The following is a 23,013-nucleotide window of genomic DNA, read 5'->3' on the forward strand; positions in this document are numbered from 1 at the left end:
GGCAAGGTAACGCATAGAGAGTAATGGAATGAAACAGCTATACTATATGCATATTTGGCTGGTGGAAAGCTCTATGGTTACAGTTTTGCGTAATGCCAATTTTTCCCTACTTCAAAGGAATAAATTTAATTACTATCATGGTGGTTGTTAAACATTGAGAATGGTTGACAGCATTCTCAATCCCAATTAAGCATCATCATTAAACATAACCCAACAAAATTAATTTAGAGTAACATGTTGAGATTCACGTGAAAATACAGGTACTAGATACTCAAGATGTCCATAACCGGGGACACGGCTAATCATGATTAGTTTATTACACTCTGCAGAGGTTTGCGCACTTTTCCCCACAAGACTCGATCGCCTCCGTTTGGTTTCTCGCACTACATGGTGTTTGAGAAGACTGATGACCGAGACATAGTCTTTCAGAAGCGCTAGCACCCTACGATCGGGTAGACCGTACCACCTACATCCCCTACATCTGCTAGTCTACCACTGTAAGAGTTCGCACGACTTAGTCAACTATGCTAGAGCCCATAATAGCTTGTGGCTGCACACGGAAGTTTCTAGTATGAATCGTCTTATGATCCCTTTGAGCCTGGGTGGCGGTCCAAAAGAAAACAGGCAAGTCCTGGAATACCCAGGTGCCTCAATCCACCGAGATGTGTGAATAGGTTGCCACCTTAGATAAACCATTAATTAACAATCTCACATCTGTCATGGATTTCACTCACCCAATCCACGTCTACTAGCATAAGATGGCATAATAAGCAAACGCAGAAGTAACTCCCAAAGGTTTGATAATAAACTGGTAATAGGTACTACCTCATCTACTTCCCATCCCACAATTTAATTAGATCCTAATCATGCAATGTGTGAGGTTTGATCTAATGCAATAAAACTGGGTAGTAGAAAAGGTATGATCAAAGTGTTACTTGCCTTGCTGATGATCCGGGAAACCTAACGATTCGAAGTAACAGGCGGCGCACTCCGGATACTCTATCGCAAACAAACGGGCATACAATAAGTACTCATCTAATGCACAGGTAAAACTCAAATAAGAGATCTAACCAGAAAGTTCAACTTAAAAACTCCGGTTGGCAAAAAGAATCAAATCGAACGAAGCGACGAAAGTCAAACGGCGGAAGAAAACAACTTCGTTCTAGTAATCTGGATCTAGGGCAAATTTTACAGTAGCAAAATCTTGTTTAAGTTGGTTAAACGGATAGAGGGTTTCGAGACGAAACTCTAGGCGCTTGAATCGCCTGATTCCGACAAATGAGCGAAAAGTTATACTAAAACGAAAATCAGATCAGGAATCGCGATCAGAAAAATCGCGGATTTAATCTGAGAAAAAGAAAAACAACGAACGCTCGCTAAACTGAATAAACTGGAAAACCGATCTAATAAAAAACCGAATCTATTAAACCGGCGAAAACAGACGAAAACCGATTGGTTTTTTTTAAATTATTCCGCTTGGAAGAAAAAAAATAAAAATAAATACTAAACGGACTCCAAAACTTCCGAAATAAATTTTCACAGGCTTCTAAAATCAAGCCTCACAAGGTGAACATTTATTTGGGACCTAATTGCAATTTTGAAAAACGCACTTTTTTTACTAAATTCAAATAAAACACCGAAAAACTCCGAAATAAAATCTTATTTGATTTTATTATTAAATCCTCAATATTTCTTTATTTTGGGAAAGTCATTTTATTCCCTCTCTCATATGTTTGTAATAGAAATATTTGATGATAAAATAAATAAAATCAAATGATCCTATCCTCAAAATTTGAGAAAACTCAAATATGAAAATAACGAAATCCCCAACTCTCTGTGTGGGTCATTGAGTTGCATAGAATTTCTAGGATCAACCAAAATGCAAATAAAATATGATATGCATGATGATCTAATGTATAACATTTCAAATTGAAAATTTGGGATGTTACAGGTGCTCTTGGCGCGGCCTGGTCAACGTGGTCAATGACCGACATGCATCTGAAGTGGATTGTACGTGGAGAGGCTAACAGTTGGGTCCATGGCCGCACGCAAGGAAATGCCTCCTTATTATGCGCAAAATAATGATTCCTCCACCTGACATCTGGGACCAAACGAAAGGGCCTTCGTATTTCGCGAAAAGAACGTTAGCACCACTGACAGCTTGGACCCACGAACTATATCTTCACATGCAAGGAAATGCCTCCTTATTACGCACAAAAAAATGAATACTCCCCCTGCTAGCTGGGACCCAGTATAGTTGCAGGCTGACTTGTAGGCCTAGTAAGTTGACAGGGATGGAGGGCTTTGTCAACTTAGTCAATATGCACGATTCTAGCTCCAGTGACCGTACAATGTCCATCCAACGACCGTAGTGCTTCTTCAACCTTTGGTCTTCTTGCTCCGGCCGCCCAAACCAGTGCTAGACGTGCCTCCTGCTCCTGCCTCCCGTGGCCGGCTGCGATGCGGCAGAGGCCTCACCGCCCCCTACTACTCCGACCACAGGCCAGGCCATCCCTCTACTCACCCACAACCACTGTTATTCTGCGGCGACGACAGCCTCACCCCGCAACGAACCAGTGAACCCTCATACTCCTCTACACGTGGGCATCCACTGTCGCGTCTTCCCCAGCTCCGTATTGTCCCCTTCCTAGGCCTCGCCGTCGTCCACCGCCCTGGTGCTCTCGGCGCGGCGTGGTCAAGGAACGGCTTCCATCGGACGTGGACTGTACATGGAGAGGCTGGCAGTTGGGTCCACAGCCGCAGCAAGGAATTGCCTCCTTACTACGCGCAAAATAATTATTCCTCCACCGGATAGCAGGGACCCACCAGACGGGCCACCGTATTTCATGAAAAAAACATTTCCCCTGACTGCTGGGACCCACCAGCTACATCTTTGCATGCAAGGAAGTGTGTCCGGGCAAAAAAACGATTCGCCCCCTGACTGCTGGGACCCACCAGCTACATCTTCGTAGGCCAGGAAGTGCCTGACAGTCGGGACCCACCTGGTCGAAGCGTACGTAGTTTTGTCATTCTGGTCGGGAACGTGTACGTACATACTGGTTGATGTAGAGGCGCGCACGTGTCATAGTAGAGGCATGCACGTAGCATGTACACGTACGTACAGTGGAAAGTGTGCAAGAAAGAAAATACGACCACGTACGTAGATACAGGCAAGGTCCCGAACGCCTACTCGCGCATACGTACGGCCAGGGCTCATGTACATGGCTGGGTCAGAACGGAGAAACGCATCGTCGTCGTGTTCATGGGGAGCCAACCAGCTGGGTCGGAATGGACTGCATCTTCGTGTTCATCGGGAGGGCTTGGATGGAACAGCCGATGGAAACGAGGCCTGGCGTACCGTAGAACGGAGGAAACGGCCTTGTGTTCGACCGGCCACATATGAAACGGGATCCTGTTCATCGGGAGGGGTCTGGCGTATCGCAAAACGGAGGAAACGGACCTCCTATGGTCGAAATGGGGGTCCTGTTGATCGGGAGGGGTGTGGCGTACCGCAAAACGGAGGAAACAGACTTGTGTTGGAGCACTACGGTCGAAATGGGGGTCCTGTTCCTCAGGAGGGGTGTGGCGTACCGCAAAACGGGACTCCACGGGATACTGTTCATCTCCACCGTCGACCCCCTCCAGCCTCCACGGGCTACTATTCATCCATCGTCGACCTTCTCCAGCCTCCACCTGCGACTGTTCATCCAGCCTCCATCGCGCGCTACTCCACCGACTACTATTCAACCAACGCTCTCCACTGGCTCCTGTTCAACCACCCCTCCACGGGCTACTGTTCATCCAGCCCTCCACCGTCTACTGTTCATCCTGCCCTCCACGGGGTGGTCCTGTTCATCCAGCCCTCCACGGGGTCCTGTTCATCCAGCCCCAACCGGCTCGATCGATAGGGGTCCTGTTTATCCAGAGGCAACACCACGGGGTCCTGTTCATCCACCCCCACCGGGAACTGTTCATCCAAACCCCCCAGCAATGCTCACTATTCATCCAAACCCCCCAGCAATGCTCACTGTTCATCCAGAGGCAACACCATGGGGTCATGTTCATCCACCCCCACCGGGAACTGTTCTTCCAACCCCCCGGCAACGCTCACTGTTCATCCAGAGGCAGCATCGATCAGCTTCAGTTAGTAGCAGTAGTGAAGGAATCGCTCGATCTGGTTCAGTAAACAGCCATCGATCGATCGCTCGGGTCCAGTAACGTGTAGCGTGCAGTGCAATCGCTCGGGTTCAGTTAGAGCCCAATGCCTCTTGCTCGGGTTCAGTTAGAGCCCAACGCCTCGCACCCACACGCGTGTGTGTATGAGAGAAACGTGCATCACTCGGCCCCGACCACCCACCTTAACTGGGAACACCCTGATATTTTCCTCGCCCTCGCTTCTACCATGGTTTTTTCAGTCATGGACGGCCCAAAGAATGTCATGCAGCTGCGTCTCCGGCCCGCCCAGGACGAAAAGCCCATTTTCTGTCATGATTTTTTTTCATAGAAGTAGGACCCCACCACATCTATGATGATACCGTGTTTTGTCACAATTATTATCATAAAAATGTCATAACTATGAAAGAAAAAAAAATTTGTTCGGCCCAAAATGTCACGGATGTGTCTTTTTTTTGTACTGCTTTTTTGCCTCTATTAAAACAGGGATATCTATTCAACTTGTTGCTATAGCAAACTTAAATGTCACACCGGCGACTTTGCTTCATTTTAGTGCAACTGCACAAAATGAGATTGGATTTCCTATTCGTTTTGGCAGATTCGTATTTTATCTTTGTCGTCTCATGAAAGGTCAGTACAGGCCTTCATCCACATGATTGTGCAGTGTGCTTTGAGATGTTGTGCTACTTGTATTGATACCATTTTAAATAAATGTTGAATTGAAGATACTGTATTGTTGTCTTTTCCCATTAAGTAGTGAACAAAAATGGGACCAACCCAGATATGATGCTTGTTGCTTTGTTACAGTAAACTATGCATCACCCCTTTATAAGTAGATGGAAGCACATGTTATTGTTGTGCCCACTCTCCCCTGGAACTGTTTATGCTTTTTGTTAATTTAATGCCGCTGGTAAAATTAAGCAATGCCACTCTAAGAATTAACTACTGGATCTTAGTTCAAAACTGCAACACTTGTTAGGGATTTGCAGGATTACCATTTTTGTTGCCGCATGTTTCATCCTCCTTTATTGGCCAATAATTGATTCCTTTTTTCCTCTGTAAAACAGGGGTATCTATTCAACTTGTTGCTATTGCGACATTTCGGTTCGCTACGTGAAACACTTTTGTTTAAAGAGTGTTTTGTGTAGTTCAACTCGAATGCCACACCAGCAAATTTGCTTAATTTTGGTGGAACTGCACAAAAGGAGATCATGGATTTTCATATATGTGTTGGGATTTCTTTCAAGTCGTCCTCGCAAGTTGTTTCAAATCTTGGTCAAGAAAGGTCAGTACCAACTTTCATCCACATGATGCTGCGGTGTGCTTTGAGATGTTGTGCTACTTGTATTGGTACTATTTTGAATAAATGTTGGATTGAAGCTATTGAACTGCTGTCTTTTACTATTAAGTGGACAAAAATTGTTCCAACCCAGACATGATGCTTGTTGCTTTGTGTCGGATTTCTGGTTCCGACAAAATCCTTGAGGTTCGAACACTGGGGTGCGCACGAAGAACTCTCCTCCCTCTAGCTCACGCCCTCACCGCAATCTCAAGGCTTAGCGGGTCGAACTCACAGAACAAAGGGACACAAGATTTATACTGGTTCGGGCCACCGATGTGGTGTAATACCCTACTCAAGTGTGGTGTGGTGGATTGCCTCTCGGGCTAAGGATGAACAGTTACAAGGGAAGAACAACCTCCTGAGGAGAGGTGCTCTTGTGCTTGGTGAGTTGATGCTGTATTGGATCGTCCCTCTCTCTCGGTGTGCCGATCCTTCCCCCGGTCTCTCTTTCCTACAATGGTGGCTAGCCCTATATATAGAGGCCTGGGTCCTCCTCCCAAATATTAGGCGGGAAGGGATCCCACAACGGCCAGTTTTGAAGGGGGACAGTTAGTACAACCTATCCTGACAAAATATGGTCTTCGCCTGCCAAAGGCTCTGGTGATGGCGCCGTCCTGGTTTCCACGGTGACCTTCGTCATGTCGTCCTGCTGGTCTTGGTCTCGTTGCACCGATATGGAAACCTATGCTTTATGCCTCGGGACTCCGTGCCTGTGCTTGACTCTTTAGCACTAAAGAGGAAACGAGGAAACTGTGTGCGCTGGCGCCCGCCTGGTGCCCGCCTGGCCTTGGTCGTCATGGCTTGCGTAACAGGAACCTCGCGAGGTGCCCCTTGCCTTGATCTCTCCACCCCTCGTGAGCCAACCTGGTGAGGCCGCCCTGAGGAGGTCTTGCGTTGTCCTCCTCATGAGGCTTGGCCCCTTGCGAGGGTCTTGGGTGTTTGTTAGTGAAGATGGGCCATACAGGGCCGCTGGTGGAGCCACGCCGTGGGCCGCAGGCAGGCATGTCTAGGGACCCCCGTTCCCAGGACGCCAACAGTAGCTCCCGGGCCCAAGACGCGCTCGGGCTTGGCTTCGAGGCGAAGCCAAGGGGCAAGTGCGGAGCGCCGCGGGCTCTAACAGCCTGCGGCCTCGGTTGATGTGTGGTGGTTGATTGGTCGTGGGCGTCTCCGCTTCCCCACACTGCCTCGGCAACTGCCCGACTGTCAAAAGGCTGGCGGGGGCTGTATTTTCCTTCATTGCTTTCCTTTGTTTTGCTCCAAATCCCCTTTCTTTCCCTGCGGCCTCGGTTGATGTGTGGTGGTTGATTGGTCGTGGGCGTCTCCGCTTCCCCACACTGCCTCGGCAACTGCCCGACTGGAAAAAGGCTGGCGGGGGCTGTATTTGCCTTCATTGCTTTCCTTTGTCTTGCTCCAGATCCCCTTTCTTTCCCTTCGCTTCTAGAGACTCCAGATCCATCCATATACTCCTTCGATCATGCCGTCGATGGCGCCCAAGAAAGCCCGGGCTACCCCTCCATCATCCTGGTAGGACCCCGCGCTCGACGCGTCGAGTGTGTCGGAGAAGAACTTGGCCGCCATGTGCTTGATGACGGCGGAGGGTGAGAAGAGGAGGAAGACTATGCTCCGGGTTGGCTCCACCGAGCCCGAGGACTCTCGCAGGACCTTCTACCCCTTCTTTACGAGTAGCATCGTTTTCAGGTTGGTTCCCCCCTTCTCCAACTTCTTCTACTCCGTCCTCAGTCACTATAAGATCCACGCCCTCCATCTTCATCCCAACTCCATCCTTCTCCTGTCAATTTTTCCTTCTACTGCGAGGCGTACGTCGGAGTGATGCCGTCTGTGGCACTCCTGTGCCACTTCTTCTTTCTTTGGCTTAAGGAGGGCCCCTGCTCAGGCTGCGTTGGCTTCGTTGCGACCAACAAGACCAATACCATCTCGAAGACCAGGAAGAAGGCCGAGGGCTTCAGGAGCAAGTGGGTCCTGATGGACTCCAAGCGCGTCCATCCCCGGCTGGTGCTGCCGATGGAGATTACTATGTCCCATGAGGGGTGGCTTCATGTGAAGCTCACTGACCCGCGGGTGACCCAGGTGATGGAGAGGATGACCGCCGACCTGAAGCTCGACGACTCGAGAACGGCGAAGCTGACGGGGGCCATGATTGCCCGAGAATTCATGGCACAATTCGTGGCTCCCCTCCAGTCGCGCCCGCGCCCACTGTGGAAGCATGGAGACGAAGGGGACGACCTCCGCCTGCGCCTAGAGCCCCTTTCCGTTGAGGAATTGCACTCGACTCTTCGTTCCTTGGTCGGGGACGACCAAGGGTACCCTCCTGATGGCCTTGTTCCCTTGTACCGCCGCCCGGATGGGGCGAAGGTTGTCGCCGCTCTACCTGTCTTCGACGAGTGTGGGCTCGTGCCGCCTGCGCCCACAAACACTCCGGTGGTGACAACTCCGGTGGTCGTGTCTTCCGGTGAGTCTCGCAAGGAGGGAGAGGAGGAGCGTGACTCGGAGGCAACCCACAAAGGGGTGGGGGAGACCTCCGCCTTACGCAAGGCCGACATCCTCCGCACCCTGCCTGATGATGATGACGAGGCCGATGTCCTCCTAGAAGGGGAGGAGCTGCGTACTGCAGGGGCTCCTCGAGTTCCAAAGTTAGTCCCCGGAGGAAGTCGTCGGTCGAGATTCCGATGAGAGGAAGGTTGGCGCTGGTCTCCCGAGACGATGCCCCTATTCTGTCGCTGCCTGAAGCTTCTTCCAACTTGCCTGCTGCCCCCTTTTCTGCGCCTAGAGCCCTTGCGCCCGTGCCTATGGCTGGGAGGCTCTCAGGCTTCAAGCTCAGGAAGCTGAGGGACTACACCGCGGTGGACCAGTAAGTATCCTTGTCTTGCCTTGCTCCTGCTTCTGCTGCTGATTCTTGACGCCTTCCGTTGCTTGACTAGGCCGACGCCCGCGGCGAAGAGGAGGAAGGAGGACACAGTGGTCATGCCCGGGACCAAATCACCCACGGAGGACGCTCCCTCCTCCGTAGGGAAGGATGATGGCGGTGCTCGTGCCTCCCCGTCCCAGTCGTCCTCACGAAAATTGGGGGAGCATCCTCAGGAGGAGGCAGCCCCACTGGCACCAAAAGCGCCCGCGTCCGGCTCGGCTGCTGAGGTCCCCGAAGCTCAGGAGCCCTCAGCCTCCAAAGCCATCGTGATGATGTTGCCTCTTCCTTCCTCTGCCGCTCCGCTGACCTCGGATCCTTCTGCCTCCCCCGACATCTTGGAGCGCGCTCTTTCTGCACTGACCTTGCTGCGGCAGGATCTTCAAGGCATCGACCGTCTCCTGGTGGCCGGGCATCTGGAGCTGATCTCTGGCTGCCTCCATTCAGACGTTGCCATCCGAGCGGCATTGAGCCAGGCTGTTGTGGACTCCGAGAAGGACAAGAAGTCCGTCACCCAAGCTACGGCTGCTCATGAGGCGACACTGAAGGATGCCGGAGCCGCCCAAGATCGCTGCCAGTTGCTGAAGACCATGTGCAGTGAGCGTGCGGACGAAGCTCGGGGCCGTAGGGTGGAGGAGGAGAAGATGAAGGCCCGGGAGGACGCCGTCCGGGGTCACGATGCCAAGCTAAGGAAGTTGGCGGAGGCGCAGACTGTGGAGCGCAGTCGGATGGAGAAGCTGGAGCAGAAGGTGGAGGCAAAAAAGGCCGAGCCGGAGGCCAATGCACAGGTCCTGGCCGAAGACCGCATGGCCTTCAAGCTCCTCGAGGAGAGGTCTCGCACGGCGCTGCGGTCAGTCTATGAGAAGGGCTTGGAGGAGCCACTGGCCACCGACGACGAGGGTCCCACCCAGCTACTTCCTTATCTGGTCGGGGCGCTTGAGGAAGTCGTGAGCGGTATCGGCCCCTTGGCAGAGGCAGAAGCCCGCATCCTTTCCTCAGCCGCGCTGACGTGCGTCTTCAGCCACCTCCATATTCACGATCCTGCTGCCCACCTTGACGAGCGGCTGGAGCCTGTGGATGCCGAGCACTATGAAACTGCTGCCGAAGCCGTGAAGGGTCAGGTGGAGGCCCTGCTGAAGAGGTTCCACGCCTTCGATCCCACGCCCTCAACTGGCGGTGCTGCTGATCCTGCAACTCCGGTAGGTAGTGCAGGTGAGGGCAACGCCGCTATGGGAGAAGCATCCCTTGCGGGCGACGGCGGCATCCGGGGATGACGAGATGACCTTGTGGCGGCTCCTTTCCTGCTTAACTCCTGCGATATGCACCATGGCACATGGAGGCGTTTAAACTTTCGTTTGGTATCGGAAGAACAATATGTCTTGTAATATTTTCTTGAGATTTTGCTATTTCTTTACCATTTGCTTTACGTTCTACGTCGGCAAGGACCGACCCCGCGCATACCTCAGCCGCTCTTGGGTCGTCCGGATCACCAGGACGAGACCAAGGGGTGAGGGGCTACGTGGCTAGTTAGGCTCCTGAGTCGCGATGCTCAAGAGTCCCCCTTGATGCACGAATATCTTATAAAAAGGAGATGCGGGAGTAGGCCTAGCGTTCTACGTCGACAGGGCCCGACCCGCGCATACCTCATCCGCCATTGAACTGTCCGGATCACCAGGACGGACCAGGGAGTGAGGGGCTACGTGGCTAGTTAGGCTCCTGAGTCGCGATGCTCAGGATTCCCCCTTGACACGCAAATGACCTTTAGAAAGGTGGGAGTAGGCCTAGTGTTCTACATCGGCATGGCCTGACCCTGCGCATACGTCAGCCGCCATTAGACCATCTGGATCACCAGGACGGACCAAGGAGTGAGGGGCTACGTGGCCAGTTAGGCTCCTGAGTCACGATGCTCAGGAGTCCCCATTGACGTTCAAACGACCTTCATACCTTGGCTCCTCTTGGGAGGACATGCGACGACCAGGTCCGAGGGACCTGGCAGGGTGGTGTATGCTCGGGCTTGACCCGAGCGCAGCCCCCGTGCCCAGCCCCCTCGCGCGACTCTCCCGAGGGGAGGTGTTGCGATGAGGCCAGATAGTGAGCTCGGAGGCTCCCTAAGGTTGATACGGCCATGGGGCCGCCCTCAGTTGTTTATCACCAGCGTGAAGTATAGCGCTTCTGCACTTGCACGGGCATAGCCGCTCCTCAGCAGTGTCGACTGCCACCGCGGAGCATGGTGCTTCCACTAGTGTGTGGGTGAGGGCTCCCTCTGAGTGGAGCCCCTGGGGCATGTACAGCCCCGCCATCACACGTGTCTTGCACGGCAGGACTAGACGAGGTGTGTCTGGGCACTCGTGAGACAGCTCGGAACTCACGTGGCCCTACCTCAAGGCGGGTTGCTCCTGGTCTTGGTTCTTGTTGACTGTGGTGGTCCTGCGAGATGGTTAGACAACGTACACCGAACGAATCTCCTGAGGCTATCGCACGAGTAGGCCAAGAACCAACGACCCCAGGAGGTGATGTGAATGGGGCCGGCCCGCCAGACAGAGCTCAGCCATTGGATTTATCAACGCTGCAGGGACGGACCCGAGCACAGATGCCGTGCCTAGCCTTCTTATGTGAAGGATCCTGAAGAAAGATGATCGGCGCGCGGCTCCCGTGGCGGGTGACAATCAAGTAGGTAATGACCATAAATAACTCAGGCATGGAGAGCAAACTAGCTTAGGTAAATGCCAGAACGATACATGCCACTGGGTCGGACCCGAGCAGCCTACGGATGATGCAGCCTGAGGGGCGCCCCCAGCAGGGTAAACTAAAGATGCAAGAAGATACATGCCACAGGGACAGGCCCATGCAACCTGGGAATAATACAGCCCGAGGGACACTCCCGGCTGAATGAACTTGGAAAACGTCACCTAGTTTCGTTGTCGACGGAGCATTGGGGTAGCTAAAGGTGCGCGCTGAAGAAGCCGCTCCTCATGAGTCGTCGAGACCCTGAGCCTCGGGAGGCTCTGGGGGCTCAGCTGGCCTCCTGAGGACTGTCTCCATCTCCACCAGTACCGTGTGATGCCTGGCTTCCTGGGTTGCCAGGATGCTCTGTAGATTGTGCTGGAATGCGGCTTCCACGCTTGGTAGGCCGAACGGCATGCGCACGTAGCTATGAGGTGGACCCTCACACCGGACAGCACGCGAAGGCGAAAAATGCTCCTGAGATGCAGCCCTATTGAGCCCTGGGATGTCGACGCAGACGCGCAGCTCGCCACCCTCGCCCGGGTGGGGAGCTACACCAGGTGGGCGGCGGTCGCCGCGTATTGCCCTTGCTTCCTGGAGCTCCTGGGTGGCCTTGATGATGAACTCCTGAGCGCCGGGCGCTCCTTGCCTGGTGCCCTCTTGAGGGAAACGTGCCACGAAGCATGCCTCCACGTGGTGCCCGAGCGCCTCCCTCGTGAGGTCGGCCAGGTCGGAGGCCCTCCAGAAGAGAGCCCCCGAGCCCTGCCCAAGGAGGGCGCCCAACACGCCTTCCTATGCGAGGGAGGGAGGCGCCCAAGGTGTGGGAACCGATCCTGAGGTGGCACCACTAGAGGCGCCGCTCCCCTGAGGCCCAGTGCGGAGTAGCTGCTTCTTCTTCTTAGGGTTGGCCGCAAGAGGGTACTGCGCACCCGCAGCTTGGAAGGCGTGCTCGAGGGAGCACACCGCTTCTCTTTCTTCGCAGGGGACTGTGATGACTCCGCCGCTTCCCGACATCTTGAGGTCATTGTAGCCATGGTGGGTCACTTCCATGAATTTGGCTAACGCTGGGTACCCGAGGATGTCATTATACTGCAGATGGATGTGGGCGACCTCTAAGTCGACGAGCTCGCTGTGCTAGTTGTCATGCTGACCGAAGGTGACAGGGAGATGAACTTCCCCTATCGGGGTGGTGGAGCCGTCGGTCACTTCTGAGAAAGGCTTGGTGGGCTGAAGCTAATCGTATGGCACTTGAAGGCTGTCAATCGTCTCGACGGACAGGACACTGATCCTTGCGCTGCCTGATGATCCTTTCGATAAGTAAGAGTGTCGAACCCAACGAGGAGCAGAAGGAAGTGATAAGAGGTTTTCAGCAAGGTATTCTCTGCAAGCACTGAAATAATAGGTAACGGATAGTTTTGTGATAGGATAATTTGTAACGAGTAACAAGTAACAAAAGTAAATAAAGTTTAGCAAGGTAGCCCAATCCCTTTTGTAGAAAAGGACAAGCCTGGACAAACTCTTATATGATGTAAAGCGCTCCCGAGGACACATGGGAATATCGTCAATCTAGTTTTCATCATGTTCATATGATTCACGTTCGGTACTTTGATAACTTGGTATGTGGGTGGACCGGTGCTTGGGTGCTGCCCTTACTTGGACAAGAATCCCACTTATGATTAACATCTATTGCAAGCATCCGCAACTACAACAAAAGTATTAAGGTAAACCTAACCATAGCATGAAACATATGGATCCAAATCAGCCCCTTACGAAGCAACGCATAAACTAGGGTTTAAGCTTCTGTCACTCTAGCAACACATCATCGACTTATTACTTCCCAATGCCTTACTCTAGGTCCAAATAATGGTGAAGTGTCATGTAGTCGACGTTCACATAACACCACTAGAGGAGAGACAACATACATCTCATCAGAATACCGAACGAATATCAAATTCACATGACTACTAATAGCAAGACTTCTCCCATGTCCTCAGGAACAAACGTAACTACTGATAAAGCATATTCATGTTCATAATCAGAGGGGTATTAATACGCATATAGGATGTGAACATATGATCTTCCACCAAATAAACCAACTAGCATCAAGTACAAGGAGTAATTAACACTACTAGCAACCCACAGGTACCAATCCCTGACTTGGAAACAAGAATTGGATACAAGAGATGAACTAGGGTTTTGAGAGGAGATGGTGCTGGTGAAGATGTTGATGGAGATTGCCCTCTCCCGATGAGAGGAGCGTTGGTGATGACGATGAAGATGATTTCCCCCTCCCGGAGGGAAGTTTCCCCGGTAGAACAACTCCACCAGAGCCCTAGATTGGTTCCGCCAAGGTTCCACCTCGTGGCGGCGGAGTCTCATCCGGAAAGATGGCTTATGATTTTTTCCTCATTGAAAGACTCTATATAGCAGAAGATGGCCATCGGAGGGGCCACCAGGGGGGTCCACGAGGTAGGGGGGCGCACCCAGGGGGTAGGGCGCGCCCCCACCCTCGTGGGCAGGGTGTGGCTCCCCTGGTGAACTTCTTGCGCTCAGTATTTTTTATATATTCTGAAAACGTATTCCATGAAGTTTCAGGACTTTTGGAGCTGTGCAGAATAGGTCTCTAATATTTGCTCCTTTTCTAGCCCAGAATCCCAGCTGCTGGCATTCTCCCTCTTTATGTAAACCTTGTAAAATAAGAGAGAATAGGCATAAGTATTGTGACATAATGTGTAATAACACCCCACAATGCAATAAATATCGATATAAAAGCATGATGCAAAATGGACGTATCAACTCCCCCAAGCTTAGACCTCGCTTGTCCTCAAGCGAAAGCCGAAATCGAAAAATATGTCCACATGTTTAGAGATAGAGGTGTCGATAAAAATAAAATACGGACATGAGGGCATCATGATCATTCTTAGAACAGCAACTTATATAATTCTTGTCATATGATCTCTTATGCTAGAGTAACAATTCAATCATAATTTCAAGTATGAATCATAAACTTCATTGAAAACTAACAAACTATAATCTTAGTCATTGAAGCAATTGCAATTTATCATAACATAGGAAAGAGTCAATATAAGAGCTTTTCAGCAAGTCCACATACTCAACTATCATTAAGTCTTTCACAATTGCTAACACTCACGCAGTACTTATGGGTATGGAGTTTTAATCGGACACAGAGAAACATAGGGGCATATAGTTTTGCCTCCCAACGTTTTACCTCAAGGGTAATGTCAACAATAATAGTTCGTGAAAACTCACATTCAATTAGCCATATATACAAGGATCTTTCCAACATGTTGTGCTTGCCAAAAGATAAAATGTAAAAAGGAAGGGTGAAGATCACCATGACTCTTATGTAAGGTAGGAGATAAAGGTAAAAGATAGGCCCTTCGCAGAGGGAAGCAGAGGTTGTCATGCACTTTTATGGTGGATGCACAAAATCTTAATGCGAAATAATGTCGCTTTATATTGCCACTTGTGATATGGACCTTTATTATGCACTCTGTCGCTTTTATTTCTTCCATGTCACATGATCGTATAAAGCTTATTTCCTCCACACCAATCAATCATACATACTTAGAGAGCAATTTTTATTGCTTGCACCAAGGACAACTTACCTGAAGGATCTTACTCAATCCATAGGTAGATATGGTGGACTCTCATGGCAAAACTGGTTTAATGGTGTTTGGAAGCACAAGTAGTATCTCTACTCGGTGCAAAGGATTTGGCTAGCATGTGGGGTAAATGCAAGCTCAATCATGTTGGATGATCCAAGACAATATAATTTATCTCAGATGTAAGAAAACATAACATATTATGTTGTCTTCCTTGTCCAACGTCAACTCTTTAGCATGTCATATTTTAATGAGTGCTCACAATCATAAAAGATGTCCAAGGTAGTATATTTATATGTGAAGACCTCTCTTTCTTTGTTACTTCCTATTAATTGCAAAGATGACCAAAACTATGTTTGTCAACTCTCAACAACTTTTATTCATCATACTCTTTCTATGTGAGCTCATTACCTCATTTCTCTCCATAAGATCCATATGATCTCTTTTATTTCTTTTTATTCTATCTCTTTTATTTTATTCCCTCAAGATCATGGCAAAGTAATCAAGCCCTTGACTAAGCACTAATCTTTATTATATATAGCTCACGGACTCGATTACATAGAAGGATCATAAAGCAAAACTCACAATTAGATCATACTAAGAACTTTTATTCTACTAGATCAAAATATTATCAAAAGGATCGAACTAAGAAAAACGGTAAAGATAAAAGTGATGGTGATACGATACCGGGGCACTCCCCCAAGCTTGGCAGTTGCCAAGGGGAGTGCCCACACCCATGTGATTATGTCTCTTTTGTTGGTGAAGAAGGTGGAGTTGTTGGTGATGGATAGTCGCACATCAAGCGTAGGAGGTCTTCTAACTTGCGTATAATGCCTTTGAGTGCGATGATATGCTCCTTCAACAAAATATTTTCACGTTTGAGATACTTATTTTTTATACGAGCTAACTCGATCATCTTGAAATCTTCGATCTCAGTTGGGGTAAGAAGATTTTGACCAAGTTGAAGGATGTCTTCTGTCGTCGGAACTTGGTCCTCCGTGGTCTTCTTGATCCCTTCATCCTTGTTGACCTCCATGGGTTCTTCTCTCTTCAGCTCTATCTTCATTAGCCAAGCATCGCTGCCCTCATGTTTAGAGGAGGAGGGAGACGACATAATGCCTGGCCTTGATAACCCTGACATAAAACAACTCGAAACAAAGACAAGAGATATTTGCGTGATACGAGAGTCAAAACATCCGAGAGATTATATAATGAATTTTTACTGACCAAAATATGTAACGTGTAAGAAAACGGAGTCCGGAGAGCACATGAGGTGCCCACGAGGTAGGGGGCACGCCCAGGGGGTAGGGTGCGCCCTCCACCCTCGTGGAGCCCTCGTGTCCTTCCCGGACTACTTCTTATTTTTCTATTTTTCTAAATATTCCAAAACGAAGAAATATTGCCATTGGAATTGTTTTGGAGTCGGTTTACTTACCGTACGACATACATATTCCTTTTCGGAGTCTGAAACGTTCCGGAAAGTGTCCCTTATGTATTCCTCTGGGGTTACGGTTTCAATAACATTGGTTTAAACATTTATAGGATTACCTGAGATATAATGTTTAATTCTTTGACCGTTCACCACCTTTGGATTTGTGCCTTCGAAGTTGTTGATTTTTCTGGCACCGGAACGATAGACCTCCTCGGTAACGTAAGGACCTTCCCATTTAGAGAGAAGTTTTCCTGCAAAAAATCTTAAACGAGAGTTGTATAGGAATACATAATCAGCTACATTAAACTCACGCTTTTGTATTCTTTTGTCATGCCATCTTTTAACTTTTTCTTTGAACAACTTGGCATTGTCGTAGGCTTGGGTTCTCCATTCATCAAGTGAGCTAATGTCAAATAACCTCTTCTCACCGGCATGTTTGAAATTATAGTTGAGATCTTTAATAGCCCAATAAGCCTTATGTTCTAGTTCGAGAGGTAAATGACATGCTTTTCCATAAACCATTTTATAAGGAGACATACCCATATGATTTTTATATGCAGTTCTATAGGCCCATAATGCATCGTCAAGTTTCTTGGACCAATTTTTTCTAGATCTATTGACAGTCTTCTGCAAAATTAATTTAGGCTCTCTATTACTCAATTCTACTTGACCACTAGAGTGTGGGTGATAAGGATATGCAATTCTATGATTAACATCATATTTAGCAAGCATTTTACGGAAATCACCATGTATAAAATGTGAACTACCATCAGTCATTAAATATCTAGGGACTCCAAACCTTGGAAAAATAACTTGTTTAAGCATTTTAATAGAGGTGTTATGATTAGCACTACTAGATGGAATAGCTTCTACCCACTTATTGACGTAATCAATAGCAACTAAAATATGTGTGTATCCATTGGAGGCAGGAAAAGGTCCCATATAATCAAAGCCCCATACATCAAATGGTTCAATAACAAGTGAATAATTCATAGGAATTTCTTGACGTCTACTAATATTACCAATTATTTGACATTCATCACAAGACAAGACAAACTTACGGGCATCCTTGAAGAGAGTAGGCCAATAAAAACCGGGTTGCAATACGTTATGTGCAATTCTATCTCTAGCATGGTGTCCTCCATAAGCCTCAGAGTGACACTTGCGTAGGATCTGTTCCTGTTCATGCTCAGGTACACAACATCTAATAACACCATCTACTCCTTTATAAAGATGTGGGTCATCCCAAAAGTAATGTCTCAAATCATAAAAGAACCTTTTCTTTTGCTGGTATGTGAAACTATGTGGTATAAATTTAGCAACAATATAATTAGCATAATCAGCACACCCTGGAGCAGTATGAGAAGCATTTATGACATTTAATTGTTCATCAGGAAAGCTATCATCAATATGTAGTGGGTCAACAAGCACATTTTCTAACCTAGACAAGTTATCTGCAACGGGTTCTCAGCTCCCTTTCTATCTATAATATGCAAATCAAATTCTTGTAGCAAGAGAACCCATCTAATAAGTCTAGGTTTAACATCTTTCTTTTCCATGAGATATTTAATAGCAGCATGATCAATGTGAATAGTTACTTTAGAATCAACAATATAAGGTCTAAACTTATCACAAGCAAATACAACTGCTAAGAATTACTTTTCAGTAGTAGCATAATTTCTCTGAGCATTGTCTAGAGTTTTACTAGCATATTGAATAACATTTAATTTCTTATCAACCCTTTGCCCTAGAACAACACCTACAACATAATCACTAGCATCACACATAATTTAAAAAGGTAAATTCCAATCAGGTGGCTGAACAATAGGTGCAGAGATCAATGCTTTCTTAAGTATTTCAAATGCTTCTACACAATCATCATCAAAAACAAATGGTATATATTTTTGTAATAAATTAGTCAGAGGCCGAGAAATTTTGGAGGAGTCCTTAATGAACCTCCTATAAAACCCTGCATGACCAAGGAAACTTCTTATCCCTTTGATGTCCTTGGGACATGGCATCTTTTTAATAGCATCAACCTTAGCTTTATCAACCTCAATGCCTCTTTCACAAACTTTATGCCCCAAAACAATACCTTCATTAACCATAAAGTGGCACTTTTCCCAGTTCTAGACAAGAATAGTTTCTTCACATCTCTGCAAAATTTGGTCAAGGTTGCTTAAGCAATCATCAAAAGAGGATCCACAGACGGAAAAATCGTCCATGAAAACCTCACAAATCTTTTCACAGAAGTCAGAGAATATAGCCATCATGCATCTTTGAAAGGTAGCAGGTGCATTAGATAAACCAAAAGGCATACATTTATAAGCAAAAGTACCAAAAGGGCAAGTAAAAGTAGTCTTTGATTGATCATTGGCTGACACAAGTATTTGAGAGAAACCAGAATAACCATCTAGAAAGAAAAAATGAGTATGTTTGGATAATCTTTCTAGCATTTGATCGATAAAAGGTAAGGGTTAATGATCTTTTTTAGTAGCTTTATTTAATTTGCGGAAATCAATTACCATCCTATAACCTGTAATAATTCTTTGCGGGATAAACTCATCTTTATCATTACGAACGACATTAATGCCTCCCTTCTTAGGGACACAATGGACAGGACTTACCCACTGACTATCAGCAACGGGATAAATTATACCTGCCTCAAGAAGCTTTAGTATTTCCTTTCTTACCACTTCCTTCATCTTAGGATTCAGCCATCGTTGATGATCACGAACTGGTTTGGCATCTTCCTCCAAATTTATTTTATGTTGACATAGAGTGGGACTAATGCCCTTAAGATCATCAAGAGTATATCTGATAGCAGCACGGTGCTTCTTCAGAGTTTTCAATAATCTCTCTTCTTCATACTCTGAAAGGTTAGCACTAACAATAACATGATATATCTTTTTCTCATCAAGATAAATATATTTAAGAGTATCAGGTAACGGTTCAAGCTCAAACACAGGATGACCCTTGGGTGGAGGAGGATCCCCTAGGATTTCAACAGGCAAATTGTGTTTTAGGATGGGTTCCTGTTTAAAGAATACTTCATCTATTTCCCTTCTTTCATTATAAACATATCATTTTCATGTTCTAGCAAATATTGTTCTAAAGGATCACTAGGAGGTACGGCAATACAAGCAAGACCAATAATTTCATCTTTACTAGGTAATTCCTCTTCACGGTGTTGTCTACGAAATTTAGAGAAATTAAATTCATGAGACATATCACCTAAACCAACAGTAACAACATCCTTTTTGCAATCTATCTTAGCATTAACAGTGTTCAAGAAGGGTTTACCAAATATAATGGGACAAAAGCTATCTTGTGGGGAACCAAGAACAAGAAAATCAGGAGGATATTTAGTTTTCCCACACAAGACTTCAACATCTCTAACAATTCCCATTGGTGAAATAGTATATGTATTGGCAAGTTCAATTGTGACATCAATATCTTCTAACTCAGCGGGTGCAATGTCATGCATAATTTCTCTGTATAAGTCAATAGGTATTGAACTAGCACTAGCACCCATATCACATAAGCCATGATAACAATGATCTCCTATTTTAACATAAATAACAGGCATGCCTACCAAAGATCTAGGTTTATCTTTAGCACAAGGTTTAGCAATTCTAGCAGTCTCATCACGGAAATGAATAACATGCCCATCAATATTACTAGACAAGACATCTTTAACAATAGCAATATTAGGTTCAACTTTAATTTGCTCAGGAGGTGTATAAGTTCTAATATTGCTTTTACGAACCACAGTTAAAGCTTTAACATGATCCTTTATCCTAACAGGAAAAGGTGGTTTCTCAACATAAGTAGTAGGTACAATAGGATCATTATAAGTGATAGTCTTTTCTTCAACTTTAATAGGTGCAACTACTTTTACTTCTATGGGAGGATGATATTTAAACCACTTCTCCCTAGGGAGATCAACATGAGTAGCAAAAGATTCACAGAAAGAAGCTATTATCTCAGAGTCAAGTCCATATTTAGTGCTAAATTTACGGAAAACAACGGTATCCATAAAAAGATCTAACACAATCAAACTTAGGTGTCATACCTGACTCCTTACCTTCGTCGAGGTCCCAATCTTCAGAGTTGCGTTTAATTCTTTCCGATAAATCCCATTTGAATTCAATAGTCTTCGTCATAAAAGAGCCAGCACAAGAAGTATCGAGCATGGTGCAATTGTTATCAGAAACCCGAGCATATAAATTTTGAATAATCATTTCTCTTGAGAGCTCATGATTGAAGCATGAATATAACATTGATTTAAGCCTCCCCCAATCTTGAGCGATGCTTTCTCCTTCGCGAGGCCAAAAATTATATATATAATTGCGATCACGATGAATAAGATGCATAGGATAAAACTTCTGATGAAATTCCAATTTCAATCGTTTGTAGTTCCATGACCCCGTATCATCACATAGCCTATACCATGTCAATGCATCTTCCTACAAAGATAAAGGAAAGACCTTCTTCTTAATAAAATCTCCGGGTACACCTGCAAGCTTAAATAATCCACAAACTTCATCCACATATATTAGATGCTCATCAGGATGAATTGTTCCATCTCCTGCAAAAGGATTAGCTAGCAGTTTTTCTATCATACCTGAAGGAATTTCAAAGCAGACATTTTCATTTTTAGTAGGTTCAGTAGGTTGAGGAGCAACTCTTTGCTATACTGGTCGGGGTGAAGATACCCCGAACAAGCCCCTCAGAGGATTACTTTCCATAGTAACAAGTGACAGTAAATTTCAGCACACTATATAAATTTTTCCTTACCAAATTCCACCTACCAAAGGCGCTTCACTCCTCGGCAACGGCGCCAGAAAAGAGTCTTGATGAACCACAAGTATAGGGGATCTATCTTAGTCCTTTCGATAAGTAAGAGTGTCGAACCCAACGAGGTGCAGAAGGAAATGATAAGCGGTTTTCAGCAAGGTATTCTCTGCAAGCACTGAAATAATAGGTAACAGATAGTTTTTGTGATAGGATAATTTGTAACGAGTATCAAGTAACAAAAGTAAATAAAGTGCAACAAGGTGGCCCAATCCCTTTTGTAGCAAAGGACAAGCCTGGACAAACACTTATATGATGTAAAGCGCTCCCGAGGACACATGGGAATATCGTCAAGCTAGTTTTCATCACGTTCATATGATTCGCGTTCGATACTTTGATAATTTGGTATGTGGGTGGACCGGTGCTTGGGTGCTGCCCTTACTTGGACAAGCATCCCACTTATGATTAACCTCTATTGCAAGCATCCACCACTACAACAAAAGTATTAAGGTAGACCTAACCATAGCATGAAACATATGTATCCAAATCAGCCCCTTACAAAGCAACGCATAAACTAGGGTTTAAGCTTCTGTCACTCTAGCAACCCATCATCTACTTATTACTTCCCAATGCCTTCCTCTAGGCCCAAATAATGGTGAAGTGCCATGTATTCGACGTTCAATAACACCACTAGAGGAGAGACAACATACATCTCATCAAAATATCGAACGAATACCAAATTCACATGACTACTAATAGCAAGACTTCTCCCATGTCCTCAGGAACAAACGTAAGTACTCACAAAACATATTCATGTTCATAATCAGAGGGGTATTAATATGCATATAGGATCTGAACATATGATGTTCCACCAAATAAACCAACTAGCATGAAGTACAAGGAGTAATTAACACTACTAGCAACCCACAGGTACCAATCCCTGACTTGGAAACAAGAATTGGATACAAGAGATGAACTAGGGTTTTGAGAGGAGATGGTGCTGGTGAAGATGTTGATGGAGATTGCCCTCTCCCGATGAGAGGAGCATTGGTGATGACGATGACAATGATTTCCCCCTCCCGGAGTGAAGTTTCCCCGGCAGAACAGCTCTGCCAGAGACCTAGTTTGGTTTCGCCAAGGTTCCGCCTCGTGGCGGCGGAGTCTCGTCTGGAAAGATGGCTTATGATTTTTTCCTCATCGAAAGACTCCATATAGCAGAAGATGTCCATCGGAGGGCCCCCCAGGGGGCCCACAAGGTAGGGGGCGCACCCAGGGGGTAGGGCGCGCCCCCACCCTCGTGGGCAGGGTGTGGCCCCCTTGGTGAACTTTTTGCGCTCAATATTTTTTATATATTCTGAAAACGTCTTCCGTGAAGTTTCAGGACTTTTGGAGCTGTGCATAATAGGTCTCTAATATTTGCTCCTTTTCCAGCCCAGAATCCCAGCTGCCGGCATTCTCCCTCTTTATGTAAGCCTTGTAAAATAAGAGAGAATAGGCATAAGTATTGTGACATAATGTGGAATAACAGCCTACAATGCAATAAATATCGATATAAAAGCATGATGCAAAATGGACGTATCACTGCCGTCGATGAGGGTCTTGGTGACTTGGACATTGCTGATGACAGGTGAACAGAGCATCGGGAGGACGCCGGCGGTCACCGCGCATTTGAGCTGGTCCACCGAGCTGAAGGTGAAGGCGTACTTGGACCATCTGAGCGGGCATGTGGCCTCGAGCTTAGGGAGGGATGCATTCACCTCGTGAGAGAACTGCTTGAAGATGCGCTAGGAAGCCGGGGCCTGAGAACCACCCTAGATGCAAGCGATGGCGCGCAGCTCCTAGAAGACACCAGCCCCCTCGTCCTGATGGTGGTCGTTGTTCCTCCTTGGTGGTGGCGGCAGCGGAGGGATACCAGGATTGCCCTGAGGACGGTCCTTGCGAGGGTGGTCCATCCAGGCACCCTCACAAGGCTGGTCCTGCCAGCGTCCTCGCGAGG

Source organism: Triticum urartu, chromosome 5A (assembly GCF_056163025.1).
Source record: "Triticum urartu cultivar PI428250 chromosome 5A, HENAU_Tu73, whole genome shotgun sequence".
Taxonomy (NCBI): domain Eukaryota; kingdom Viridiplantae; phylum Streptophyta; class Magnoliopsida; order Poales; family Poaceae; genus Triticum; species Triticum urartu.